Source organism: Canis lupus, chromosome 37, assembly GCF_011100685.1.
Source record: "Canis lupus familiaris isolate Mischka breed German Shepherd chromosome 37, alternate assembly UU_Cfam_GSD_1.0, whole genome shotgun sequence".
NCBI lineage: Eukaryota > Metazoa > Chordata > Mammalia > Carnivora > Canidae > Canis > Canis lupus.
This window is the reverse complement of record NC_049258.1, coordinates 3,537,999-3,554,730: the sequence shown is the minus strand read 5'-3', so window position 1 is coordinate 3,554,730 and position 16,732 is coordinate 3,537,999. Positions and strand designations below refer to the sequence as shown.

The following is a 16,732-nucleotide window of genomic DNA, read 5'->3' as shown; positions in this document are numbered from 1 at the left end:
CATGAATAAATACATAAAATATTTAAAAAATGATGATTGATACAGGTAGTCTACTGTAAGAAATTATGTGACATAAAATGATGTTATTCTTTATCAGAATAAAGCCTAAAATTGATAGATAGTTATGGAAATGTCAATGGTTACTTAATTACCAAATACATGACTATCTAGACATGTCCCAAATGATAAAAAATATCATGTCTTTCAATAATTCATTATCATCGTATTATCTACAAGCTTTCTCCCTTTCCAATGATCAATTATTGTATAAGAAATCACTCTAAAACTTAATGGGTCAAACCAATAGCAACATATATATTTACTTGTTAATCTGGTATTTGAGCATGTTCAGTGGGGATAAATCTTCTCGTTTCCACTTGACATGAATTGGGCTGGCATGAAGATTGGGAGTTGGGGTCATCTCAGGGCATTCTCACTCATGTTGTGTAGTTGACTTATGCTGTCAGGTGAGATCTCAACTAAAGTTATAGCTTCTTAACTTTCTCAAAGTATGGTAGCTAGGTTTCAAGGGTAACTATCTCAAAAGAGAGGGAACCAAATGGAAACTGCATTGCCATCTTTGAGAAATGATTGGTAGAATTTAGTAACAATGAATATATGTATATTTTGTGAACCAGAAATTCTACTAATAGGTGTAAGTCCAACATGGATATATATTTATGCCAAACATATATACAAGGATTCTAATAGCAACACTTTTGTCTAATAAAGAAAAATAAAAAATGGAAACAACCCAAATATTCAACAATAAAATAGACAAATTATATTTACTAAGCTGTCTTCATTTGGGCTTGATTAAAACTCTGATTATTTATTTGCTAAATAAATAAATACTAAAATATATCTACTGAATGGAATAGTATATAAACTATTTAGGTGTGTAATAATATGGATTAGTTCATAAGCATATTCCTGAGTGAATGTTTGTATGAAGCTAGACCTAAAAGAGTACATAATGTTTAAGTTAATTTGTATAAAATTTGAAACCTTTAAAGAAAACCTTATGGAGGTAGAATTTATGATACGTGTTACCTTGAGGTTATCAACTTGAAGAAGACATTAGGGAGAGCTGGTTCTATTTCTTATTTGGGTGCCAGTTACACTGGTGATTTACTTAATTAAAATGCATTGAACCGTGCACTTAACACTTGAACATTTTTCTGTATGAATATTGTACTTTAACAAAAAGTTTACCAAAAATAGACTTACAGACGAAAATTTCATGTAACTTATATATTCCTTAAGTGATGGTTTCAGATTCTTTAAGCATGCCTATATGCTATTAAAAATAAGTCATTTTCTGTATTTTAAAACAAGACATAAATATGAAAATCTTCAAAGAGCCAATTTTTACATAAGAGCTTTTATAAAAAATTCAGTCAGGAAAATGATTGCCTGTTAACAAAGAGACAGCTCAAGAAGAGCATAAACTGAAATCTCTTAAGGAATCAGCTTCAGAAACCTAGTTCAAGAACATATGGGTTGGCATAATCTAATCATATTGAATTTTTCTATTTGATAACATTCCTTTTTAAAAAGTGTAAGTAGAGAAAATTGGAAATGACAGAGGAAATTGTCACCTTAGTGACATTAATATTATAGTTAACCTCAAAATGACTATCATTACCTTAGATTGTGAATATATTTCTACCTGATTAGGCTGTTCAATTGCTTATAGATTGATGCAGTCAGCTTGATTTAGACCATATTATAAATAAAAGTAAAGTCGTAACTCACTTCCACCTATGTAGCAATGTTCATTTGTACATTCTCCATTCATTCATTAAAAAGATTGCATAAAAATATGGACAAGACAGGCATGGACCACATCTCATAAAGCTAAATAAAATGGGGAATGTTATGGGCTGAATTGTATCCTTCCAAAATTTATATGCTGTAGTTCCAACCTTTAGTATTTCAGAATATTACCATATTTGGTAAAGTAAAAACTCTATAAGAGGTGATCAAATTAAAATGAGTCCATTAGGGTGGGCCTTAATCAAATATGACTGGTGTTCTTAGAAGAAGATAAAGAAATATGAAGGTTGCATGCAGTGGAAAGACAATGTGAGAACATAACAAGAAAGCAATTGTCCAAAAGCCCAAACATGACCACACCTATCATGATCTTGGGCCTCCACAACTGTAAGAAAATACATCCCTGCCATTTAAGCCATCCAGTGTGTGGTATTTTGTTGTGACAGTCCTCACAAACTAATATGGGCTGTTACATCTTTAGAAGATACCTACATAAATAAGGACAAAATTGCAATTTTTGCAAGTATTACAAAGGAAAAATAATAGGTTTATAAAATATAAGTCCTTATCCAACCAGATATTAGAAAAAGACTCATTAGAAATTGGTAATTATTTTAAGCTGGAAGAGTGAGTTGGATTTAAGAAGATGAAGTAGTAATTATTCCAGGAATACTAAACAAGGTTGATGGGAAAGACATTGGCCAATTCTAAGGTCAGGGGCCAGGAGAGTAGGAAATAAAGAGGACAATGGTGCAAGCTAAAGTTGCATTAGTCAGCAGAGATCAAATCCCATATAATCAACCTTTCCTATAACTATACTTTAGTGTCTCAAATATTGTATGAACTTTTGTGTACATACATAATTACATATGATTATTAAATATATAATTGATAATTGTATATATTTCTGTGAATATTGTAATTTTGTAATTATAATTTTGTACTTTGTAGAATATACATTATATGTGAGTAGAATAATATATCTTTATGGGTATACATACACATATATGCATATTATAGGTTATATATCCTTTTCTCAACAAAGTCTTGGGATTTATTATTCCATGTAATTTTTATAACCAACTTTCAAATTCTACCACAAATTCTATCATATGTATATCTTAAACTTTTTTGCATTCATACTAGAGTAAAAAGTCGAATCCTTAAAAATCAAAGAATATCCAATTGTGGATATGGTATTATTCACTTTAAAATTTTTTTCTTAGGGGATCCCTGGTGGCTCAGCAGTTTGGCGCCTACCTTCACCCCAGGGTGAGATCCTGGAGACCCAGGATCGAATCCCATGTCGGGCTCCCTGCATGGGGCCTGCTTCTCCCCCTCGCTCTGCCTGTGTATCTGCCTCCTTCTCTCTGTGTTTTCCATGAATAAATAAATGAAATCTTTAAAAAAATAAATAAATAAAAACAAATAAAAATAAAAAATTTTGCTTAGATCATTGTAGGTCTTATGAATGTTACAGAGAGTGTGAAATATTTCCTTCCAGTTTTCATCTAGCTTCCTCTAATACTATTATCAACAGATGCATGTCATATTTATCAAAACTAAGAAATTAACATCGTTATGCTACTACTAACTATAGACTTTTTGATACTTTAGCACTTTTTCAATAATATTTTTATTCTGTTTCAGGATTCAAATCAAGATACCACACTGCAGTTAGTAATCATGTTTCTTAGTCTCTCCTGAGCTGTGATAATTTTTCAGTCTCCTTTCCTTTTGGTATTTTGGTCAGATATTTTGTAGAATGTCCTTTGATTTTTGGTTTGTTTGATATTTTTAAATGAATATATTGAAGTCATAATTTGGGAAAAAAACTACAGAGGCAATGTGCAAATGAAATTCACATGACAATACTATTAACGTTAACCTGATCATTTGATTCAGTATCTGCCAGGTTTCTCCATTTCAAAGTCGCTATTTTTCCCTTCTGATATTCTGTTATTTCGAAAGGACTCAGTTCAGTCTATAATCAAGGAGACAATAGTTAAGATCCTCTTTAAAGAAGAAAGTCTGGGCATCCCCAGTGGCCCACTGGTTCAGTGCCACCTTCAGCCTGGGATGTGATCCTGGAGACCCGGAATCGAGTCCCATGTTGGACTCCCTGCATGGAGCCTGCTTCTCCCTCTGCCTGTGTCTCTGCCTCTCTCTCTCTCTCTCTCTCTGTGTCTGTCATGAATAAATAAATAAAATCTTAAAAAAAAAAAAGAAAGGGTCTAAAAATATGGTAGTGATATATACCAAACAACAATGGAATCAGTAAATTTGAAAAAAGCTACTTTAAGATTAGCCAAAATTCTGTTTCTACATAAATTAAAACAAAGCCTAAACAGAAAAGCGAAACAATTACTAGACTGGCATATTTAAAGTTGATCATCAAGATTTTAGTAGGTATTCAGGGTAACAACACTGAAATATTCTGAGAGGTAGCCAATGACAAACAATATTAGTCACAAGAGTAAAATAAAATGAAATAATCAGAGCAAACATTTTAAATGAGCTAAATGGACATAAGGAAGAGTAAAGGAAGAATAGAATTTCATTGCAAGACGTAAATGTAGGCAGATGAAAAGAAAAAATGGACAATCAAGTTGAGCTGCCAGAAACACAGAGACACATAAAAAATCAGGATTATATGATAACAACTACTAGGAAAGATTATATACCAGCTGACTGGATAATTAGAAGAAATTGATAAATTCCTAGAAACATACAGTCTACTAAGACCAAATCATGAAAAAAAAAAAAAAAAAAAAAAGAAAGAAAACCTGAACAGACTAAAACAAGTAAGGAGATTGAATTAAAAAATCTTCCCCAACAAAAAAGCTCAGGGCCAGATAGTTTCACTAGTGAATACTACCAAATATTTAAAGAACTAATACCAAATTGAAGAGGAAACAACATTCCCAAGTTCATTTTACAGGGCCAGCATTGCAATGATACTGTCAGATAGGGATATTACAAGAAAACTGAAGGGCAGTATCTTTGGTGAATATCGATGTAAAAATTCTCAGCAGATTCCTAGAAAACTGAATTCAACAGCGTATTAAAATGACTAAATACCATAATTAAGTGGGATTCACCTATGGGATACAAGGCAATATGCAATCAGTGAATGTGATACATCACAATAATATTCTAGAATAAAATATAAAAAGCACATGATGATCTCAATAGATGAAAAACAAGTATTTGACAAAATTCAACATCCATTCATGATAAAAACTCTCAATTGATTTGGTAGAGATGGAACATACTTTCACATAATAAAGTTGACTAGCCCACAGCTACCATCATACCTAAGTATGATGAGAGGCAGAAAGCTTTTTCTCTAAGATCAGGAACGGAATAAGAGTACACAGTCTCACCTCTCCTATTCAGTAGAGTGCTGGAAGTCTTAGGAAATTCAGGAAGAAAAAGAAATAAAAGGCATCTGAATTAGAAAGGAAGAAGCAATATTGTCTCTGTTTGCAAATGACATGATTTTATATACCAAGAGTTTAAAAAACTCCATCAAAAATTGAATGCAGTAAATTTGCAGAATACAAAAGTAGTATACAAAACTAGTATGCATATATATAAAATAACAATAAAACATCTGAAAGAGAAATTAAGAATACAATCCCATTCACATTATCATAGTGAGGAATAAAGTGCTTGGGGATAAACTTAACCAAGAGGGTGAAAGATTTATAAACTGAGAACTATAATATATTGATAAAAGAAATCAAAGATTCAAATAAAAGGGGCAATACCCCTTATTCTTGGATTGGAGGAATTAATATTGTAAAAACGTCCATGATACTCAATTTATAGATTCAATGCATTCCTTATCAAGATAAATGTGGCGTCTTTTGTAGAAATTGGGAGGAAACAAACAGCCTTGAACCTCATAGGGAACCATAAAAGACCCCAAATAGCCAAAGCATTCCAGAAAAAGAAGAGCAAAGCTTGATACGTCACACTTCCTCATTTCAAACTATACCACAAAGCTATAGTAATAAATCTTATGCTGCTGGTGTAGAAACACATATATTAATGGAACAGAATAGAGAGCTCAGAACTAAACCCATGAATGTATGGTTAGCTAGTATTTTATAAGGGAGCCAAGAATACTCAGTGGAGAAAACGGTTTCTTCAATAAATGGTGTGCAAAAAAATCTCTCTCTCTCTCTCACACACACACACACACACACAAATGAACGTGGACTCCTACCTTTTACCATTCACAAAAATTAACTCAAATGAATTAAAGACTTAAATGTAAAACCTGATACCATAAAACTCCCAGAAGAAAATATGGAGAAAAAATCTTTTTGACACCGGTTTTAACAATGATTTTATGGATGTGCTATTCAAAGCACAAGCAATAAAAAGCAAAAGTAAACAAGTAGGGCTATATCAAATAAAAAGCACATACATAGTAAAATAATCAACAAAATGAAAAAGAAAGAAACTCATGGGATAAAAGAAAATGCTTGTAAACCACATATCTGACAATTGTTTAATATCCAAAATATTTGGGGAACTCAATAGCAAATATACAAAGAATCCAGTTGAAAAATGGGCAAAGTGCATGAATTGACATTTTTCCAAAGACATATGTGTGGTCAAAAAGTACATGAAAAGGTGCTCAACATCACTAATCATTAGAGAGATACAAATTAAAACCAGAATTAGATATCATCTCATGCCTGTTAGCATGTCTAATATCAAAAAGGTGAGAGATAAATGCTGACAAGGAATGGGAGAAAAGGGAACATTTGTACACTGTTGGTAGTACTGCAAAGTGATGTGGCCACTATGGAAAACAATGTGAGAGTTCCTCAAAAAATTAAAAATAGAACTAACATATGATCCAACAATTCCACTTCTGGATATTTATTTATTTATTTATTTATTTATTTATTTATGGATATTTATTTATTTATTTATTTAAAAGATTTTATTTATGAGAAACACAGAGAGAGAGAGGCAGAGACACAGGCGGAGGAGAAGCAGGCTCCATGCAGGGAGCCCAATGTGGGACTTGATCCCGGGACTCTAGGATCATACCCTGGGCCAAAGGCAGATGCTCAACTGCTGAGCCACCCAGGAGTCCTCACTTCTGGGTATTTATATCCAAGGCAAATGAGATCACTGTCTCAAGATATCTGAATCCTTTTGTTCATTGCAGCATTACATATTTTCAATAGTCAAGATATATAAACAATTTACTTATATATATAATTATTATTTTATTTAACACTTAGAGAAAGCAGAGTGAGAGAAAGAGCATGATGAGGGAGAGGTGCAGAGGGAGAAGCAGGTTCTCCACTGAGCAAGGAGCCAGATGCAGGCTCCATCCCAGGACCCTGGGATCACTACTTGAGCCAAAGGCAGATGTGTAACCAACTGAGCCAGCCAGGTGTCCCCTATGTTTCAACTTACAAATAAGCAAAAAAAAAAAAAAATGTGTGATACACACACACAAATGCATACACTGGAATATTATTTGGCCATGAAAATAGAAATTTTGCCATTTGTGCCAACATGGATGAGTCTTGAAGGCATTATGTTAAGTGAAATGTTTGACAAAGAAAGACAAATACTTTATGATCTCATTTTTATATGAAATATAAAATAACTAACTCATATAGAGAACAAATTGTGGTGGCTAAGGGAATAGGGTGATGAAGATGGTCAATGGATACAAATTCCCAGCTATCTGATGAGTAATTCAGGTGAAGTAATGTACAGCATGATGACTATAATTAAGTATATTTATTGCATATTTGAAAGTTGCTAAGAGAGTAGATTTTAGAAGTTTTCACCATAAAAAACTGTAACTATTGACATTTGTGTGTTTACTAATAGATCATAATTAAGTGGGATTTTATATATATGTTATTTTATATATTTATATATAAGTTGTTATATATAAATATAAATATGTAAATATTCATACAAATAGCATTATATTATATTTATATATAATATTTGTATAAAGTAAATATATAAATATATAAAATAATATATTTTATATAAATATATAAAATAATATATATGTATATTTATGTTGTATACCTTAAATTTATTTGTCACAATGTTGCATGTAATTTATATATCATTAAGGTCTGTGGGGTGGGGAAAGAAAACTAAAACTAAAGAACAAGAATTAAGTCTTCATTACTTTAGATTGAATTTAGATATAACACAAAAATCACAAATGGCAAAAATATATAGAGAAACTGGACTTCCTAAAAATTAAAAATGTTCATGATTAGAAGGACATCATGAAGAAAGAAAAGATCACTGTAGGAATGAGAAAACATATTTGCAAATCCCACATCTGATAAGGATTTTATCAAGATTCCATAAAGAACCCTTACAACTCAAAAATGAAAAGATAAATAACTTTTAAATAGGCAAAATAAAGAAAAAATAGGCAAAATATCTGAATAGACTTTTCTCTAAGGAAGATGTAGAAATGACCAAGAAGCACATGAAAAGATGTTCAATATCATTAGTCATTAAGGGAATGTAAGGTAAAGCTTTAAAAAGATACTGCTAGAGTGGATAATATAAAAAAAAAAGATAATCCCAAGTGTTAAAGAGAATGCGGTGATAATGGATCCTTCATACATTGCTGATGAGAATACAAAATTATTTATTTGCTGGAGGAAACAGGTTGGAAGTTGCTCAAAAAGTTTTATAAAGAATTACCACATGACTCAGCAAGTATAATCCTAGGTATATATGCAAGCGAATTAAAATATGTCCATGCAGAAACCTGTACACTAATGTCAACAGGAGCATTATTTGAAACAGCAAACCTGCCACTAACCAAAATGGCCATCAACCAACAAATGGACAAAATAGAATATATCTATACATTGACAAATTATATAAACACCTAAATGAAGTACTGGCATGTTTTAAAATAAGATTAATCTTAAAAAAGATCATCCTTAATGAAACAACCAAATGACAAAAAACTACATATTACATGACTTAATTTATATAAAATGTCCAGAATAGGCAAATTCACCGAAACAAAAAAATGAATGTGTGTTTGCTAGAGGGTAGGGGGAGGAACAGAAGGCAGAGTGGTTGCTCAGGGGCATGGGGTTTCTTTTCTGGGTGGTGAAACTACTCTGAACTTAGATGGGAGTAATGGTTGCCCAACTCTGAATGTACTAAAAACTACTAAATAAATATATACTTCAAAAACACGAATTTTATGGTATATGACTGATATCTAATAAAGCTGTTAATTAAAAAAATGAAAAATATTTCCTTTGTTTCACATGTAGAAGAATAATTAGAAAATCAGTGGAATTTTGAAACATATTCTGAAAATTCATATTGTAAATGTAAGCATTTTGCTTAGTGTTGAAGTGATTGTCATGCTTGGTTGCGTATTAGACTCACCCTCGGAGTGTTTATAAACCATAATGTCAGGAAACATGTGAGATCACTTAGAAATTCTAGGGCTATGGGGATCCCTGGGTGGCACAGCGGTTTAGCGCCTGCCTTTGGCCCAGGGCATGATCCTGGAGACCCGGGATCGAATCCCACGTCGGGCTCTCGGTGCATGGAGCCTGCTTCTCCCTCTGCCTGTGTCTCTGCCTGTCTCTCTCTCTCTCTCTCTCTCTCTGACTATCATAAATAAATTAAAAAAAAAAAAGAAAAAAAAAAAAACAACGAAATTCTAGGCCTATGAGCCAGGCAGGGACATTTCTTAAAGCTCCACAATGATTCTAAATGTAGCCAAATAGAGTTTTGTCCCATATGTAAGTAAATACAGGCTAGAACTTAAGAGGATTGAATAAATGAGGTGACCTGACAGCAATGCAGTGGCACTGACCTAACATTAGGTGGGTATGACTGAAAGGTTTAGATCCAGCAAGTAAAATATCATAGCAGTTGTGACTGTTTTTCTATCGGTATAATGAGTTATTTGTTCAAACAAATGGAAGGTACTAGATTTGTCCCAATAATGCGAGACTCTTATATTCAGACTGGATTTTTATAGAATTAAAGATATAAAAAGAAGAAATTAATAGGATATATTGATAAATTACCTGGACTCCATACCCTAATCAAAAGGTTTATCAGCATGGCTACCGAAAGTTCTTTTTGCTTATAAGAAATTTGCAAAACACAGATCGAAACAGAAATAAAATCTCAATTATAACAAAAGGAAATGCTATTTTTTGAGATGTAGTTTATATGTCTGAAATAAGTATCCTGTGTATGTGTTTTATTTGTATTATATCATAATTGCACTTGATGAAGTTCTGGAATATAGGTGAGGTCCGGAGCTGACGACCAAGAAAGAATTATTGAGACGTCTTTGGTGCAAAATGTTGGTTTTACTAAAGCACAGGGACAGGACCCGTGGTCAGGAGGAGCTGCTGCCCAGGGCTAGTGGGGGTGGCTGATTGTGTACCTGGGGGCTGGGGGAGGTAAGGAAAAGGGAGATTTCAAAAGGACTTTCATCTGCAAAGGAAGACCTCCAGGTACTGGAGGCCTTGCCATTGTCAAGTTAAAGATTGTTTTTCCCTCTAGCAAGGCATTAACTTTAAGACAATTGGAAGCTTCTAGGAACTCACACTTAACCCACCCCGTGGAGGTCCTTTGTGGGATATCAGCTTGTGCTTTGTCCTCAGCTAGCCCTTGGTTCCCCATCATACTTAAAAGGCCATTTTGAAGATAATTTGAGTTGAAGTTGTCTATCCTTGCAACACAGTTCTTTTCCAGCATGATTTCAGTTACACTATCCATTATTTTCTGAATATTCTTTTTTCTCTTTTGAAGTAAAATGTGTTAATATTTTACAAACAAAGTTTGGGAGAATACACATTTGAATATTCCTTTGCTTACCAGAAGGAACAATTTATAGCTCTTTAGCTATAGAAAAGAAATGGCTTTAAATGCAAATTTTGGAAGTAGCCAAATAAAATATTAATTAAACCCCTGTAAGGTAAGGAAAGCCTAAGTCAACTCAGAATCTCCACTCACTGAGGAAAAAAAAAAAAAAGTTTTATATCAATGAATTCTTGTAGTTTAATTTTCTAGATTTGAAATTTTCCGTTTCATGATGAAATCTATAAAATAAATTAATAAAATAAAAACTATAAAATAAAAAAACTATAAAATCTATAAAATAGAAATTAAACATAAAAAAACTTGAACTACAAATCCTTCTTATGTCTTATTTATAGACACACAGTAGATATTTCATTTGATTTCTTGACAAAGGTGTAACAAAGAAGGTGTGAAACAATTAGTGGTCACTTTAAAATACCTTTACCTTCACATTGACTTCAATTACTTCCTATTTGAACGACAGTAAAGGAGCCCATAAATTCCTGAGGAATAAAATCCAATGAAATTTATGTTCCTTGGGAGGTGGGTGGGGGGCAGGGGTAATTAGGTGACAAGGAGCACTAAGGAGGGCACTGGGTGTTACACGCAGCTGGTAAATCATTGAACACTGTATCTGAAACTAAGTATGTACTTTATGTTGGCTAATTGAATTTAAATTAAAAAATTCTGTTCATTAAGAAATATTATTGATCACCTTTTAGGTACAATGAAGTGAAAGTGATTAGCAACTGCTACACATTTTCCTTGTTTACGGTAAGCGGATTTTAAATTTCATTTTTTTCCCAAGTTCTCTAAAGAACCTTCACTGAAATGTTCAAATTATTCTATCAACTAATTGTTCCTTCTCTATTTATTCTAAAAACTGACTTAAATTCATTTTTAATTCAGTTTCCCCATGCATATCACACTGCAAAACAGTGAAAAAGGTCTTTTAAATATGTTAATAGCTAAGAAAGACTTTATGTGTGGTTTTGCCCCTACCCTCATAGGCAGGGCCTCTGTCCTCATGTTTACCCATGTCAGAGAGGCCCCCTCTCTCCTGAGAGCTGAAATTCAAGTGGACAAATGAGCGACGTTGGCCAGGCAGATATTGTCTCCTGGGAATTTGGTTTGCTGATTGAGAACCTAGTCATTCTCTAATAATATTAAACTTGAGAGAAAATGCAATCCTGAATTTTATTGGAATAGACATTTCCTGATGAGATTACAGAGAAAAGAAATCCAGTTTGCGGAGAGAATGATGTAGATGAGATGAGACATTTCACAGAGAATGTTTGAGAAATTAGATGTCAGGTCCCAGTGGCTTTCCACCCAAAGTATCTCAGCTGGCTCCACTGCATTTCCCACCCATAGCCCTTTTTTTTTTTTTTTTTTTTTTTTTTCCCATGAGATGACAAGGTATCTTTACACACCTTTCCCCTTTGCTTTGCCCCACTGTGTATGTGTGTGTGTGTACGTGTGCACTCATTTTATCTGGTTTCTTCTTTAAGGGTGGCTTGGATTGGTTTCTATTTTTTAAATCTAAAATGTTCTTGGGCAGTACAAAAAGAACCCTTGTAGTAGAGCTGAACTCCAAGCCAAAATTGAAGGAATAAGTTAATTTTGTTTGCTTATATTTGTAAGATTTTACATTTTCATAAAATGTTGTATTTACTTGAAAATTTTCAGTTTATTGTTCGGAATAGTCTTACAGTTGGAAGTTGTTTTTTAAGAAAGGAATTTCATGAATATGTAATTTAACCTAAATTATTTTTTTTAAAGGACACCTGGGTGGCTCAGTTGCCAGCCTTTGGCTCAGGTCATGATCCTGGAGTCTCAGGATCGAGTTCCACAGCGGGCTCCCCACAGAAAGCCTACTTCTCTCTCTGCCTATGTCTCTGCCTCTCTGTGTGTGTGTCTCTCATGACCAAATAAATAAAATCTTTAAAAAAATTATTTTTTAAATGTGATTACAAATAAACTAGCTTCCTTGAATATCGTGAGACGTTCGAATAAAATCCCAATAATTTGCTGTGAAATCTGGGTGCATTAGAATGTTATTTGATGCCCATTTCAAAGCTAGAGTCTGTGGCATTGTTGCTAAAAAAATCTTTAAAATAATGGAATTTTCTTAACATTTCCGGAATATCTCTTGATCCCATGCCACATACAGGGAGTATATCTGGGTATATACTTTTGGATTAAGAGCAAAGTCCCTGTATGTTATCAACTCAAAATATAGTTAAATTTATATCTCAGAAACCCATCTCAACTGTTTAAAAATATGGAGGTACATGCGCTTATTTATTCGTGTTGGTTGCCAGATTTCATTCATTAGGATGTCTTATTTAAGAGCTACTAAAAATAACAACAGTTTAGAGTGTAATTTACCAGAAACAAAATTAGTCAAGTCAGTGAAGACAATTAAATAAGACAGTTTAATACTAACTTCATAAATATTTTATTTAGCCCATTACTGATTTCCTCTTTTTGTACTGAAAACAGTACCACCTTTCCTTCTTAAGGTACATTTAATTAACCTAATATAATGTATACTTTGATTAAAGGCTTTTGCCAGTTACCTCTATATTATCATATCAGAAATGATGTCACATGATGTTCTCTCTGTGACTGTATTATGGCAGAAGGTTGGATACTTAATGTTTTCATATTTAGGAGGAGTGACAAGAAGGATCGCATGGCAGCTGAGAACGTGCATTCTTGGTACAGACAACCTAGATTGGGACTCCATATAGGCAGTTTACCAGCTCTGGGCCCCTGGGCAAGATGCTTCACTTCTCTCTGCCTCAGGTTTCCCATCTGCGAAGTAGAGATGATAATCACTGGTAGTTGACACAGGTATCCTAAGTATTAAATGAAGGGCGCCTGGGTGGCTCAGCAGGTTAAGCATCTGCCTCAGGCTCAGGTCATGATCCCAAGGTCCTGGGACCGAGCCCCATGTAGGGCTCCCTGCTCAGCGGACAGCCTGCTTCTCCCCCTCCTGCTCCTCCTGCTTGTGCTTTCTCTCTCTTTCTGTCAAATAAATAAATAAAATATTTTAAAAATGTTAAATCAGAATACCTGGGTGGCTTAGCAGTTGAGCATCTGCCTTTGGCCCAGGGGGTGACCCTGGGGCCTGGGGACGAGTCCCACATTGGGCTCCCTGCATGGAGACTGCTTCTCCTCTTGCTTGTGTCTCTGCCTCTCTCTGTGTGTCTCTTAAAAAAAAAATAAATAAATAAATAAATAAATAAATAAATAAATAAATACCTTTAAGAAAAAGAAAAAAAAAACAATAATTAGAACAGAATCTGGTACAACTAACATAAATAAGTATTTGCTATTGTTTGTACGTGTCTTGGAGTCACAAAATGTGTCTCGTGTTGCATGTGTTTTTTTTTTTTTTTAATTGAAAATCAAACAGTGTTTTGGAGAGTTGAAGCTGAAGTAAATGCATATTCTTGAACATGCACACATCTCTCTGCTACACTTGTACTATGTGGGTTGTCTGAATAGAGTCAGGGTTGAACTGGATTCGAAATCTGTTTATCTGCATTGTACCAAAGCTTGAAATTCTCATAATATTATCTTGTTTTCAGAGTATGTGACTTAGTTTGTCAGAGGATTTTTCTCAATTTCTACTCCTTGCTTGTCTCTGATTCCTATTGTGTAGCTGCTCCCCACAGATTATCTATTTCTTATTGGTTCTTCCTGCTGAATTTCTGGTTAGTTTTACGTGAGTTTTATTATTTTGGCCATACTTTTCTGTGCGTGGCATAACTTTTGAGACTAGGGGAAAAAAACTTCAAATGGTAGTATTTGAAATATATCATTTGGCTGTGTAAATGGCTGTGTAAATGGGTCAATAATGATGTTGCCATTGCTATCAAATAAGGTTTTAGTGAATTATCTTTTACAGAGGATATGAATTGAACGATATTAAGGTAATGTATATCATTGTTTTATCAACTAAAACATTTAATAAATATGTCATTATGATCGATACTGATGAAAATGAAAGATATACTTTTCAAATAATGCTTATTAATTTTTTGACATTCGTTTTTTGTGTTTGTTATTCAGTTTTTCTCTTGGATAGTTCAGTATAATAAAGAAAATGGTACTTTTATTGAACAACAAACATTTACAGTCCTTTGGATTGTCATTCTGAACCTAAACATCCATTTTATGTCACTGTAATTTTAGCTGGAGAAGGATAATACTACTGTTATTAATGTGATGTGTAGTACGATGTATTGTTTAGAAAATTATTGAGCCCATAAAAATCTCAATTTTAACAGGCAGTTTTTACACAGACTACCTCTTTATCAGGGGGTTATAAACAGACCACAAAACCCAAGAAGTGCTCTTGGGCTAAGTACATTTTTTTTCCTATTTATAGCCTAGCTACATTCCTTTTTGTTATTACCTATTTCTGTAATACAAACTGCTACCAAACATTTTTTGGGCTTTCTTCCAGAATTGAGATAGTTAGGTCATTAATTTGTTGGTCTTTGCAGTTTATTTTTAAATGGCTTTTCTCAGCATATCGTTAACCCGGTGAGAATTCATCTTTTACTACGAGACCTGCACAGTTTTGTCTCAACCACCCACCCCCCTGGGGAGCTGTGTTCTGGGCAGGCATCTCCATAAGACTTAAGCACTGCAGCCTTTTTCTTCTTTATGTAGTATATTTCATCCAATACCTCCTACTAAGTTGTTGAGTTCATTTCCAAGTATTAACTTCTTCAATAAAATATATTTCCCTTCTGAACAGTATCACCAAAGAGAAAACATATTCTTTCCAGATACTATTTTTTAATTTAGGTTTCTAGTCTGAAGCAGTTCATTAATTTTCTTTTGCTTTAGTTTACTTACCTGTAAACTGAAAGATTTGGATGAGAATGCTTCAAGGGTGCATTAATCAAAACTGGAGCTAGTTTTCAGGGCTTTTTACTTGGGATCTGAAGTTAGAGTTCCTATGATTAATACTCCCCTTTCAAAATTTTCATTGATTAGGTATTGCTTCAACTTTCAGACATGTTGAATTGGTACATCTAGGAATTTCCAAAATTGGCTTACCGATAAATTTAACTATTATACTGAAGAGATAAACTAACACAAACTCATGGAATACTAGAAACACACACACATATATACATGCCTAGTGGCCTTACCGATGACTCATCTCTGAAGGAAATATTCAAAATAGATTTTATATATTTAACATGCACCAATTTTGGTATTACCACAAACATTGCAGAAGCTATAAGAGAAGATATATGTATTACATTCCTGCATGTCATATCAAAGGCAGATTATTTTATAACAAGAAAACATTGTGATGCATTAGTATTAGAAGTATCACAATAAATATTAAGTGAAATATATCACAGGCTCCCCACTTTCTCTCTCTCTCCTCCCTGCTTATGCTTTCTGTTGCCATCTCTGTCTCACTCTCGGATAAATAAAATCTTTAAAAAAAGAATGCCATTAACCAAGTTGATTTACATAAATTAGAATCACTCAATAAATCTAAATTTGCTTATTATATCAATTTTTAAAATATTTTATCTAATTAATAGTGTAGGCTCATGCATTAGTTAGAACACTAATCCAGTGTATTTCTATTAGATATCTATATTCAAATCCAGAAAGTCTGCATCAGTTGTGAGCTTGCTTAATCATTTATTCAGAATTTCTCTAAATGTCTAGTTGGAATGCATTGAGGTGATTTTCCAATATATATCAATGTTGGAGTGAATACTGAATATTCATAATATATTTCATGATAAATTATCACTTTTTTCTTAGAAGTGTTATTTTTAATATACAACTAGCTTTAATTCAATATATTTTTTACCTCACATTTTTGTTCTAATAAAATTTATTCTATTCACTTTTATTCAGTTCCTCTCGAATTGAATTTGTGTTTACCTGGATGTATTGGTGCCCATTTTCATTATAGTGTTTTTTATTGCTTGTTTGTTTATTTTGGGATTTGGGCAAAGTTAGGCGAGCCTAATTGAAAGGATTGAGGAGTTCACATGTGCTTTCATGGTCAAGTCCATAATGCCTTGAC

General features: G+C 33.3%; 1 long non-coding RNA gene across 2 annotated transcripts in view; it reads left to right on the top strand.

The window, feature by feature from the left end:
• Positions 1-16,732, top strand: part of LOC106558316 — a 185,633-nt gene that overhangs the window by 121,374 nt on the left and 47,527 nt on the right. For both annotated transcript variants that reach the window (XR_005384944.1, XR_005384943.1), the window contains exon 2: positions 11,373-11,424. This is a non-coding gene — a long non-coding RNA (uncharacterized LOC106558316). The remainder of the gene's footprint in view (positions 1-11,372; positions 11,425-16,732) is intronic.